General features: G+C 48.1%; 1 protein-coding gene across 2 annotated transcripts in view; it reads right to left on the reverse strand.

Moving 5' to 3' along the window:
* The window catches only part of ADCY9 (adenylate cyclase 9), a 60,759-nt gene that overhangs the window by 30,261 nt on the left and 17,926 nt on the right, over window positions 1-12,572 (reverse strand). The gene's annotated exons all lie outside the window — the stretch shown is intronic.

Consider the following 12,572-nt stretch of genomic DNA (forward strand, 5'->3'; position numbering starts at 1 on the left):
ACGATCGAGGCCCAGGAACAGCGCAGGAGGAGCATGAGGGAACAGGCACCGGGAAGGCAGAGACATTCTGTGCGAAGCAGAGGCAACCAGGATTGCCCAACATCTGCCGCCCCAGATCCGAGAGACTGGGACCCACGGCAGCAGCCATGCCTGACATGTGCTTGCTTTATTCCATTTGCACTCAGACACTTTGGAAAAAAGAGCTTAGGCTTTAGGCATCGCCTTCCAAGTTGTAATTTGAGCTGAGACGTTAACTCTTTACTTTTGGAAAGGATTTACAGCCTGTTTTTCAGCCAGGTCTGGACTGGCATTGTACTTCTGCAAAGCAGCATGCGTTCCTCCCCGCGCGCTCTCCATTTCTTGCAGAGATGTGGCGAAGCTCCCTTCGTGCTTGGAAAAGGAAATGGCGTTCAAGTGTTAGCAATTCTGACGGGTTTTCATAGTCAGAGCAGACTTCACATTTCTAAAGAACAAACTCAATCTCTCACGCCCACACGCACGCTTTGCAACTGTTGCATGAGCTGAAGCATAATTGGAAGCCAGATCCCTTATTAAAGGCCAGACTGGTAAACACCGTGCTGTACCAGGCTGGTCTGTACCAAAAACCTGCTCAAAAGACAAGGATCTGAGTTTTGTTCAGAATATTCCTGATTTTCTTTCCCTTGTCTAGGCACAAAAATTAAGGGGCTGCTAATCACACCTCTGCCTGCACTGAAACAGGTCAGTTTTGTTGCCATCATATGGGAAATCTCCCTCTCAGTATGGATGGGTGCTGCCATGCTCTGGTGATGTGGAAGGCATCAGCTCTGAGAGCAGTGCCCCGGGTTGGGGTGCAGGCTGATGAAGGGCAGTGCCCCTGGGTTGGGGTGCAGGCTGATGCCCCACGCCATCCCAAAGCTGAACGCTCATTGTCTGGCATGGGAAAGGTCAGTGACACCATGGTTGCTGGCTCTGCATCGGGCTCAGCAAATGATCCCCACACACTGCCCATTTTGGGATGGCTGTCCCCTGCTCCCACTCACACACAAGGCTCTCCTGACGACTAACTGCATTCAGCTGCCTCCTTCCACGGGATGAAACCTGGAAGCAAACACAAGGGAGCTCCAGGCCTTGGAAGGCAGCAGCTTTCTGTTCCAACAGCAGCTGACGTTATAATAAAGGTCATTCTCTTAAAACTTTCTTTAGAGAGATTCTATAAACATTTTTTCCACCCGTGACACGTAACACAGACAGCACTTTGTCTGCAAGCTTTCCAATAAAAACAAGTTAGACACACTGATAGGAGTTTTTCAGCTCCTCTGTGTAATCCCCAGCACCTCCAGCCCAGTCCATGTAAGAACTGGCACCCACGCGCTGGTGCTCAGGGCCCTCTGCATCCCCTCTAGGGCTGTGGGCTCCCAGGGGCAGCTGGTCCCCCATGCTGGCTGCCTCAGGCCTCACACACACCCCGGAGTACAACCTAGAGCATTAAGCTTTCTACTCCTATTTTTAAAAGCTACCCTAAAGCAAGATGATTCTTTTACCACTGCTACTATTCCTTGTTTTTTTCTGTGTTGCAGGTGTATTTTCTTTGCTGTTTTTCCCATGGTTTTCTTCTGTCTTCATGCACCGCAGAGAATTATTTTGTCAATGCGAGGCATAAAGGTAAAATTGCCTCCTGTTCAAGCTCTGTGCCCAGGAAAAAGCAAAAAGGATGTTGTGCTGCTGTAACCAGCCTCACTTGGAAGAGCAGCCTCACACTTTATGGAAGCTTACTACCACTGCCTACCTAGTACTTGGTTATTGAATCCTCTCCATGATAGGAAAACTGTGTGTGCTTCAGTGCTGCTTGCAATTTGGTGACTCTTCACAAAGGAGCTCCTGTTCAGTCTGAAATGCTTTGGCATTTAACAAAAATTTTAAATTCAGCTGAACTGTACTGATGTAAGTAACATGTATTACATGCACAGTGGGCTAATACAGCCACACAGTCATCTCCCATGCAAACAGTGGGCAGAGGGAAGAGCGTTCCCAGGACCATGCAGCAGGCTGAAGCCAGAGAGGTAACTCAACACTATGAAAAGAAGAAGCCAGCAAAGGAGCTGCTATTTCACTTGAAATGCAGCAAGTGGTGCAAGCTTTGGGTGTGCTACTGCACAACGTCTCAAGACACTGCGATGAGGAAAGAGCTACAAGATGTTGGTTCTGCCACATAGTAAGATAAAGCTCGTGCTGCCTTCCCCTCCTGCCAGTCTCCATTTGATAGTGATCCCCTTCTCCTAGATTTATTCCAAGTAAATGCTGAGAAGAGCCCAAACCAAGCTGCCTGGTGGCCAACGCGTGCAGGCTGCACCCAGAGATGGCTCCTGGAAGTGGGGCTGGGAGCCGGCTCGCCCCTGCAGGGAAGTCCTACAGCTGGCTGGGGGTACAGTGAAAACCCCAGCACACACCTGATTTGGGTATTTTCTGCCCCAAATGAGCCCCACTGCTTGTCTTGGAATGGCACAAGCTGCTTCCTTCACCTGTCTTCTGAAGGTGCAAAGGTGCTCTCTCTCCACCCTACTGAACTTCAAACGCTTCCAAAACCCTTTACAGCACTGAGTCTGAAGTGGCACCAAAAATCACGGCAATATCTCGCTCATCGTCTCACTGCTTCCTTTAACAAAAAAACACAGTCCCATTCTCAGTTCCTCCCCCTGAACCACTTCACCTTCCTGGTGCACCACCAGAACCAGCGTGCGGTGAGCAGGGACCTTCCTGTGCAGAACAGCCCCCAGCAGCCCTGTCCTGTGAGAATGGGACATTCCCTTCAGCAGAGCAACAAACCCTGTCACGCCAGCCATGCCCCCTCCCTTTTGCCAAGAGGCTTTATATTAACGATTCTTTCATTATTCATCTTTCCATTAATTTCCCTTAAGGATCTATGTGCTTGAATCATTTAATCATATTTCTTTCCAAATAATTACTAAGTGAGCGTAAGTTCACAGAATAATTAATTGAGCAGCTCTGTTTCCACAGCCCCCTGCTTGTGCATTATCCACAGCTGGATCTGCAGAGCTGCCCCAGCCTGCAGCGACCACAGGGCTGCAATCTCAGTCCTTTAACAGCTCATTTGGTACAACTGATACACGCATCTAGCAGCTCATACAGAAAGCTGTGCATTTCGGGGGCAGCTTTTGCTCCTTTCTTCCCGAACTGGTCCGTGCTCACTCACTTTTGGGTTATGCTTCTTCGCCATCAATCATTTCTTGCTTTCACTTTTTGATAAAACGCAATGCAAAGTTTTCTCTACACCCTTCAAAGACACGATCTCCTTACCTGGCCTGAAATCTGGGAGTGAAAGAGCTGCCATCCAGTGCCTGCCACTGCAGAGAAAGGGAACCGAGAACTACACTGTTGTTTCCTTGTATCATAAAGTACATTACCATACAATTTAATGCTTCCTAAAATCAAATATTGACTGCAACTATTACTGCTGGCAGCCACAGGACCCCAAAGGAGCTGCTGATCAGATCCTGCTCAGCAGGAAGAACCAATGGATGAAGCCTTCACCTCCTGTGGAGCATCCAAGCTCCTCCGCAGTGAGACAACCAGGCAACTTCAGCGCAGGACCCAGCGCGGTGCCAAGGAACGCGCAACTTCAAGTGAACATCACGGCTGCTACTGCTGCGGCGACAATTGGTTTTATCCCCTATTTTGCACTCTTCGTTTGCCAACAGATTGTTACGTTTAAGCACGAACTTCTGAGAGTTCTCCTCCTTGAAGATTCCAGTAATTTCATGATTCAAGCATTTGTGTGTGCTGAAACAAAGCGAGAAGCAGCTCCGAGGGCCATCCTTAGCTGGGCAGCAGCATCTGGCAAATACAAATTGTACGATCCCAGGGCTTGGGATATCCCTGCAGAACATCTTCCAGCCAGCTGAACTTCCCAAGGTGTGAGAGCAGAAACACCATGTGCCCATGATATTTCTGCAGCTCAACCTACTGGAGTCACTTTGGATTTGGGGTTTTAGGAATCCAGGCACATAAAGACCTATAGGTACAGCCTGAATTTAGGGAAGCTGTGAGGCTGCAGCGGGTCCCCCTACAAACCCCATGGGACACGTCTCCTGCTGCAACACACGCAGCTCCGACGCCTGGGCTCTAACAAACCAGCCTACCTGGAACAGCACGCTGAATGTATGGAGCAACATTTCCTGTGGCTAAAATTAGAATGGAATTTATGAGCCAACTTGTTATCTTAGGCCTCTGGAAAGCAGAAACAATGATAATAAGAAACAGAACTTTTCAGGCTGGTAATACAAAAGAAACTCCCAGAAAACAAAAACCCAAACCTATCTACATAACCCTAGAAGAATTGGAAAGAGACAGAGGAACCAGAGGCATCTTCTGTGTTATGGAAAACCACTCTTTTCCTTATGCCTTTGTTTAGCAGAACGCTTACTTTTGATCAGCTAACAGACAGCAGCGGGCTTGGAAAATGCTGATCAACAACACATGTGCAGTCCTGGTACTTGACATCTGCCAGCTGTAAGTGGGAGCCCCATACCTGAACCCAGAGCACGCATCCGGAGCTGTGCCGCAGGCAGGAGGCTGCAGCCCACCAACCAGCTCACAAATGTATTTAGAAATGCGTTTATAAACTGGACTGCCAAAATGGGAGATTGGATGGCAAGCAGGACTGATCAGTGCTGAGGGCTGTAGGGCTGCCCTTGTTTGCTTGCTGCTCCGCTGGTCTGCTGACATCGTTCTACCAACTGTGGGTGGGCAGTGAGAGCCCGTCCACCTCGCTTCCAGCTGGTTTACCCACCCAGCACGCTGCCTGCTATGCTTATGGGAAGGAAGTACAGGTTTGGATCAAAAGGCAGCCTGGGGATTTGGCAGCCCTGTCTGGGAAGCGGGTGCTCTGTGCAAGAATCCAAGGGCCCAGTCTGCTTATGAATGTGTTGCAGGTAATTCCTTCCCTGTGGGAAGGAACGAGCACGGTGAGCAACGATGCCATTTTGGAGCCCAGCAGCCCAGAGCAAGAGCCAACCATGCACACAGGAGCCTGACTCCTCTGGGAGGATGAAATGCCCTCAAAAATTACAGTATTCCTAACACACAGCATGTTTTCTGAAAATATAGCTAAAGAATTCTAGGGACAGCCCAGTGCTCAACGGGGCTGCACCAAGGGAAGTGGATGGGAATGGAATTTAGAGGCACAACACGCCTCTCCTGCACACCGCAACACTTTCTTTAGGAAAAATGAGGAGGACTCATTAATAAAAAGACATTTTCTTCCTGTTCCATACTTAGTGTGCAAAGGCGTTTTTTCTAAGAGAGTACCCCAAGGTTCAGTAACACATGACTAAGGCAGCAGCCAACCTGAACTCCAGGCTGACGCTCAAGGTACCAAAGGTAGGAGCACGCTCCGAGCCCCAGCAGTTCCTACATAACAGCCCGGTGTTATAAGCATTCCTGTACCTACATGCAATCGCTGCCAGCAGCTATGCCACAGGAACGGCACAGCAGCCAGCAGGACAGCCTGGAGGTGGGCTCCCTGCACTCCCTTCTACTCGAGCACCAGAGGCACAGCCTGGGGCGGGCAGAGAAGGGACCCCAGCAAAAGTTTGGGCAACTCTAGGGTGCTCGGGGATGGGAACTGATTTCTTTTAAACCAAAACGGCATGGCCTGACAGAAAGCAGCGAGGAGTTCATCAGCAATACCACCCTGGAAAACTTCACACGGGACTAGAAATTTCACCTATCCTTGTGATGGGTATTTTAGAAATGAAACAAAGCAAGCGTGCATAATGCACAGAAGGACTCCAATAGGAAACAATAGTGTGATGCAACCGAGCCCGCACAGGCACTTGGTAACGGAGTGAGCTATTGTGGCTCCTGGTCCTAACAGAGTTTTAATAGAATCCAGACAAGATCGTGCAGCAAATAAGGTTTGAGAAGCCTCTGTTGTCGCACGGCTGCAGTCTCTGTGTGCTGACAGGGCCACAAGCAAGCAGTGGATTCCCCCTGCAGCACAGCATGTGGGTAGGCTGGCTGCCATGCACTCACCCCACACACCGAAACCAAATCAGAAGGGCAAGCAAACCTGCCAGGGGCTGGAGGGCTCTGCACGGGCCACTTTTTCAGCCTGACATTTAGAAGGTAAAGGAAAAAAAAACAAATAGATGCAATACTGTCATCAGCAGTTCTCTAATCATTGCTTTTTCCAAGCAACAGATCGAACAGTATTGAAAGCACACAGCAAGCTCCAACGTTTTTGCTTAGGTCATAAAAATAGATCATCTCGGGGATCTTGTGACCACAAATAGGAGAGCTCTAACTTTAAAGTTCCCAAATATCCATCGGTTAGGGGTAAGAAGAGTCCCCTCACATCAGTACTGGATACCCACAGGTACACCATGCCACATCTTCCCTCTGCAGAAAGCAGCAGCAGTAACTGCAGCGGGAAAGGCACTGCAGAACCCTAGGCACAGTGAGCACTGCCTCCCACCCATCTGCTCCTGCTCGGTGTCTCTAGGAAGATGCCCTCAAGCATTCACCTGAAAGAACAACACAGAAACATCCTTTGGACAACGAGAACATGGTGTGAACCTTAACCAAAGTGCATTCACCGAAATAAAGCTGAGAAAAGGTTCGTTAACTTGATTATCCTAAGTCAGCCTCAGGAAGATAGAAAAAGCGTCCTGAGGGGATTAAATCCAAAGAAATAAGTTTGCATATCACAGATAAGCCCATCTTTTTCCACACAGGACAATCTCAGCCAGGTGCTGCAGGCATGCTGCTGGGAACAGGATGCTGCAGCAGGCAGCAGTGTCAGCACCCTGCAGGGCTGCCTGCTGCAGGAACCCTGCTGCCCTCAGGGCTCCCATGCAGGTGGGCTGCAAGGGAGCAGCGCGGTGGAAGCGATGGTGCACTGCAGGGTGCAGGCATGGCACAGTCCCACGCCCTGTGCTGTGCCTTGTGCAATACAAGCAGGCTTTTGTGATACAAGGTGAGCTGTTATGAATAGCTTGTGCACCGCTTGTTTACACACGGTCCAGGGTTTTAAATGGTTACTAATTCAGTACTGAAAAACAAAACGCAAATAGCAGTGCTGCAGGAGGTACTTTGTGCAGCTCCTATACATTGTTATTGCAAACGCAGGTAAGGTGGGGAAGAAATGAGCGCAGCCACCATGTAAGCACACACCACCACACGGCTGTGTTCTCAGCTTAACTGCACACTCCAATGGAGCATTCCAAGCCTTCCCAGCACAATGGACAGAATCATTCGAGAGCTGCTGCTGAGAAGCTACTGCTGCCAGATAGTGAGTGTTGTGTCTCCCAAGCACAGGGCTCCGGCTTTTCCAGCAGCTCACTGCCCCTCCTTAACTAAGAGATCCAAACAACATCCTCCTCAAAATAAAGATCCAGTCTCCAGCTCTGATCTGCAAAAAACACTGCACAAATAACGCTGGTTACGCTGCACGCTAGGAGCTAAGCACCCTGAGCCACCTGATACAAACCGGTGACAAGACAAGCTTCAGGACGTGCTGAATGCTTCATATTTTGCAAAGATAGAAACATATTTAGGGATTCATTACAGTAAAAGTAAGCATAACCAGACCTCTTCCGCTCCACAGTGAAATTCAGGAATCATTTATGGGCAAAGCAAAGTCCCTTCAATAAGCAATACATACAACTCCTGAGCAGGTTCTTCGACACTACCGTTGGCCTCCCAGCACTCAAGCATGTTCTTATCCTTATTTTGCAAGGTCAGCTTGTTTCAAGATTCAAATGACTGCACTTAGTACATTCAGATATTTTGATGTGATTTTGTTAGATGTTGGGAATGGGTGCATCAGCCCCCAAGCTTGGTTTTGGCAGCTGATGCCTGTGCTGTGCTGTACCTGCAGCTGAAATCCCTCCTCTCTGCAATGGGGTTTTTATGGAGGCTTCAGCATCACCTCAACGTAAGGTGCAAGGGACACAGGGAGAAGATCACATTACAGGTCTCCAGAACAAGCTTCATATGAAACTGCATTTTCAATTGTCACCATATCTGTGATAGGAGCTAAAAACCACCCAAACTAAAAACTCAGGTGAAAGCACAGGAGCGTACACAACACCTACAAACAGGAAAGCAATGCCCACAGAAGGTCAAGGGAGGCTGAGCATCTCCCCAGCGCTGCTGCAACCCAGGCATTCAAAAACAAAATTCCTCAATGAAGAATGAGGCATTCTGTGGGATTACTCCTTCCCTGGGGCTAGGGATCGGGGTTTCTAAGAAACGTGATGAATCACGGTGGTTTTTAGCTTACTCATCTTAAAAAGCATTTTTTTGTTAAACTGATAACTTTGGGGAAAAAAAAAAAAGAATTGCTTGTTATCTAATCTAAGAAACACTATGAGCTTGCTTGAACGAGAAAGGGAATATGCTTTTTGTTGCCTTCACATTTGCATACTCTATTTTATGCTGAGGGAGCATTGCAGAACCAAGCGCTGGCACTTTTTCAGCACCTTCCCAAGCTAAGGAGCCTGATCTCTTGTTTCAGAAGCAGCTGCGTATCTGGAATATCACAAGGCAGCTGCAAAACTCAGAGATGCATGGGAAGTTTCAAAACAGAAAAACCAATGGCATTAAAATCTCCTTTCATTATCCACGTCTTCCTTCCAGGAATCTGAAATGGAAGAACTGACCGAGTGACAATAAAGGCACCAGTATCAGACAGTGATTTTTAAAGAGAGTGCACACAGCCTCCAGGTTAGCGTGCAGGTTACCCAGGACGAGGATATCCAGGTATATCCCCCATCCTCAGCATCAACACCTCAACCACACAGGTCTGTGTCTCAGCTTTCCCCTTGTTTTTGCCTGCAGGGAGATCTCCCCATTTATGGGCACTTCCCTCCTCCTGGAGAGACTTCTGGCTGCGCTTCTTCCCATCTACTGCCCTCACACATCCTTCATTCTTAGCCAGAAACACGAAGAACCAGCAACACGGAAGAACTTTGTTGAAGTAATGAGTCTCTTCCCAAATTATTGAATCTAACAAGCTTTGTTAAACTTGTTTAATCATTAGAAAGCTAAAATTAGACAAATACCTTGAGAAAAGAGATTGTTTTTAATACACAGGAGGGCACGTCATTGCCATGGGCAGCACACAGGGGAGAGAGACTTCCTCATCATAGGATACCTTAGAAACACCAGGAAAATCAGAACCCTAAATCAGAGCATCTAGGTATGCATTGCTAATACAGCAGTTTTCCACTGGAGCTTATCTAACAACCACCTTCTGGGCAGCAAAATCCAAAGTCATGGCAAACTGGGCAAGGAAAACCCATTTGTACCATGCAGCTTGCAATGTCAGAAGCTGATTGCCGAGCTCCCAGCACCACGCTGCCCATGGGGCAGGCAGAGCCCCACATGCTGGTGTGTGGTCAGCAGGTTCCTCCCCTGGAGACACCTCCCTGGGCTATGAGACCTCCAACCACATCTCTCAGAACATGAGACTGCAGAATGAGGAGCATTATCCTCCTGCAGAGCACATAACCCAACCTGAAAAAAACTTCTTGTGCTAACCCGTAATTCAATGCCTTTTTTCCCAATTAGCTGCTGGGTCCAAAAAAGGATGTTTTAATTTCTCATCGACCCAGGCCACTGGAATTTCACACCAGAGTTCACTTGGGAAACTGGAACAAGAGCACATAAACGTATAGCTGAGAAAGGAAATACTTTCCTAATAGTTACTGGAGGGCTCCACTGAGTCCCAGCCACCTACCAAAGACACTACACAACAACTGGATGCCCTGTTTGGAGAATCTGAAGGATATATAGAATGCGGAGATCACATAGGGTTATAGAATTTCTCATATGAAGCATGTGCAGTCTTTTTAAAAATCTATAAAGCTGTCAGAATCTTAAGGAGCAAGCTCTGGTTTTGAACAGAGGTGTGTTTTTCATCTTTTATGTCAAAAGCTTAAGAAGTGGTTTGCTTTAAAGGGAAATGGATTATTTCAAACTTGCTCTACCATCAGCACCCAGGCACAGCATTTGTCTTTCAGCTGGGGCTGCACAATGCACATCCCCAGAGGAGCTGTGCTTTCCCCAGGAGGCAAAAAAAAAAAAAACAGCAAGCACAGAAGCCTGGAAAAAAAATATCTTTCGGTGGGAAGGCTGCGTTGCTTTCAGACTGCCACTTTATCTCCTGGAGGGTACAGCAAGTTCAGGCAAACGTGTGCCAACTCAAACAGGGAAGGGTGCAAGCAGCAGCATGACAGCTGGGCTGGGCTGCAGGCAGTGGGTGCTCCAGGGGCTCAGAGGGGCAGAGCAGCACCAGGAACCAAACACAATCCGATGGGAAAAAAAAACCTGGTCTCAGGACAACACAGAATAGCGGCTGCTCTCAAAGCAAATAAATAAAGACACTGGGTTCTACTAAAGTACATCTGGGTCTATTTTTGCCCGATGCACTAAAAAAAGAGGGATCAGGGAGGCTGTGGGATCTCCATCCTCAGAGATATTCCCAAGGCAGCCAGGCAGGGCAGCAGCAGCAGCTCCAAGCAGACCCCTCAGATCAGGGCTGGGGACAGGAGCTCCAGAGGCTGCTTGTGACCTGCGCTATTCTGTGAAGCCAAACAGCTGCCATGTGGGGAATTATAGAAGAAGCTCTCTTAGTCTTGAAGATATGCTGTGTGCTGGCTTGGGTTAGATTTCGTGCATACAGCAAAAGACGTAGAGAGGAGGGAATTTTCCAAGTTTTCATCATATTCTATTTAAAAAGCCCTCTTCGTGCCCTGATCGTACAAAGACAGGTCACAGCAGGTCAGCTCAACAGAGGAACTTCTTCAGTTCAGGTAAATCACAGACTGACCAAAACCACAGCCTAGCCCCGCTCCGCAACCACCGCCGCAATTCAGCACAGGGACCTCATAGACATCCCATCTTCCATGGGATGGAGTGCTGCAATATGCACTGCATGCCTGCACGCCATAAAACATCTCCAGTTCCAGTTTCCACCTGTTTCCTTTGAGGAGTTACCGCTGGCTTCAGAAACAACACTGCTCATTGTCACCACACTCTGCCTCCTGGCTCATACTTCAATGCAAAATGCAGACCGTCTACATTGAAATTATAAGTATGCACTGAAGGCTTTGTGGAACACCTTCAGCCAGTGGCCTGCATGGAGCAAGTCCTTCCCAACCATGCCTGATAAGCAGTGACGAGCTGGATTTCAACTCCTGCCACTGAAAGAACATAGACTTGAGATGACCTGGTTCATCTGATACAAAGCACAAAGGTTACACCTGCAAAGCTGCAATTTTACATGCTCAAGTAGTGATTTCCATCACTCCCTCCATGGTAATTTAAAGCAGGGCAGTACAACTAACATCGCTCGGTGCTGGCGTTGCTGCAATGCCACGCGAAGCAGCAGGTTTTTGGGGAGCAGAGCACACGGGAACCGGTGAGCAGCTGAGACCTGTTCACCTCTCTCTGAAGCAGCTTCAGCCACATCTTGGCTGCACAAGCCCCAAGTTATCCCCAGCACCTTCCTTCTGCCAAATGCACGCCTTTTTCTCGCGCTGTCTCAGAAGTCCCCAGCTCTCATATTCTCAGCAACCGTTCCAACATCAGTTAACACGATGAATAAAAATTAAAAAACCTGGGAACAGCTCTCACAGCTCTGAAGCTGCCATGCAGATTTCACTGCTCTCTTTCACAGACAGGCAGAGTGTACTTGAAGCAGCTGCCTGCTTTCCAGTTCAAGAGAACACGAAGTTTGTATCTCCACTACCACGCACACTTCCAGGTTGAAGGAGTGCCCAGTCCTCAACTCAATGAAACAGCATTCAGATTCCCACTCTCCATGCATATCTCCAGAAGCTTCCCTCTAAGGGTGCGATATTCCTTTGGTTAAATGGTAGTTCCTGTATTTCACTCGTTTTCCTTTAGAAATTTGCAAAATCCGTGTGTGTTACAAACAAAGAGGTTGAAAACCATCAGGGATTGAGAAAACTGCAAACAATGAAATTGTGTAAAGCCTCCGTGGCAAAGTCTTTCTGAATTCGGGTTTAATTGGAATATAGCAGCCTAGGAAATTACGGTTCTAAACCACAAACAAGCGAGGGAATGTTCAGTAACCCCAGGCAAAAATCCCCTGGCCTCTCAGCAGCACAGTTCAGGCTGAAGCTTTACGTCTATTTATAGACCTCGGGCACATATCACTACAATAGCTGATTGTGCTTTGCAGCTGTTTTGTATATCTAGAAGGGCAGGAAAGAACAGACTGCACTTTGATCATTCCCTTTTTTGGAGTATTAAAACAACAACAAAAAAATGCCATTGGAAAGGACTCGGTATTTTTGAATCACAAGGGTACCTGTTCCAAGAGCCGCAGCTCACGCTCAGCTGGGAGCGCTGGGCCACACGGCCCATTGTTTACCATCACTGTAAGTACGGGCTGCAGAAAATATTTGTTCTGGGAGCAAACTATTTCACCTATCATGAGAGCACATGCCAAATCTAATTATAGGGATCTACTCCACAGAGCATCTGCTGTTAAGTGACACGCGCACAAAATTAAGATTCAGACTGAAGGCAACCGCGTTGTA

This window comes from Numida meleagris, chromosome 13, assembly GCF_002078875.1.
Source record: "Numida meleagris isolate 19003 breed g44 Domestic line chromosome 13, NumMel1.0, whole genome shotgun sequence".
Lineage (NCBI taxonomy): Eukaryota > Metazoa > Chordata > Aves > Galliformes > Numididae > Numida > Numida meleagris.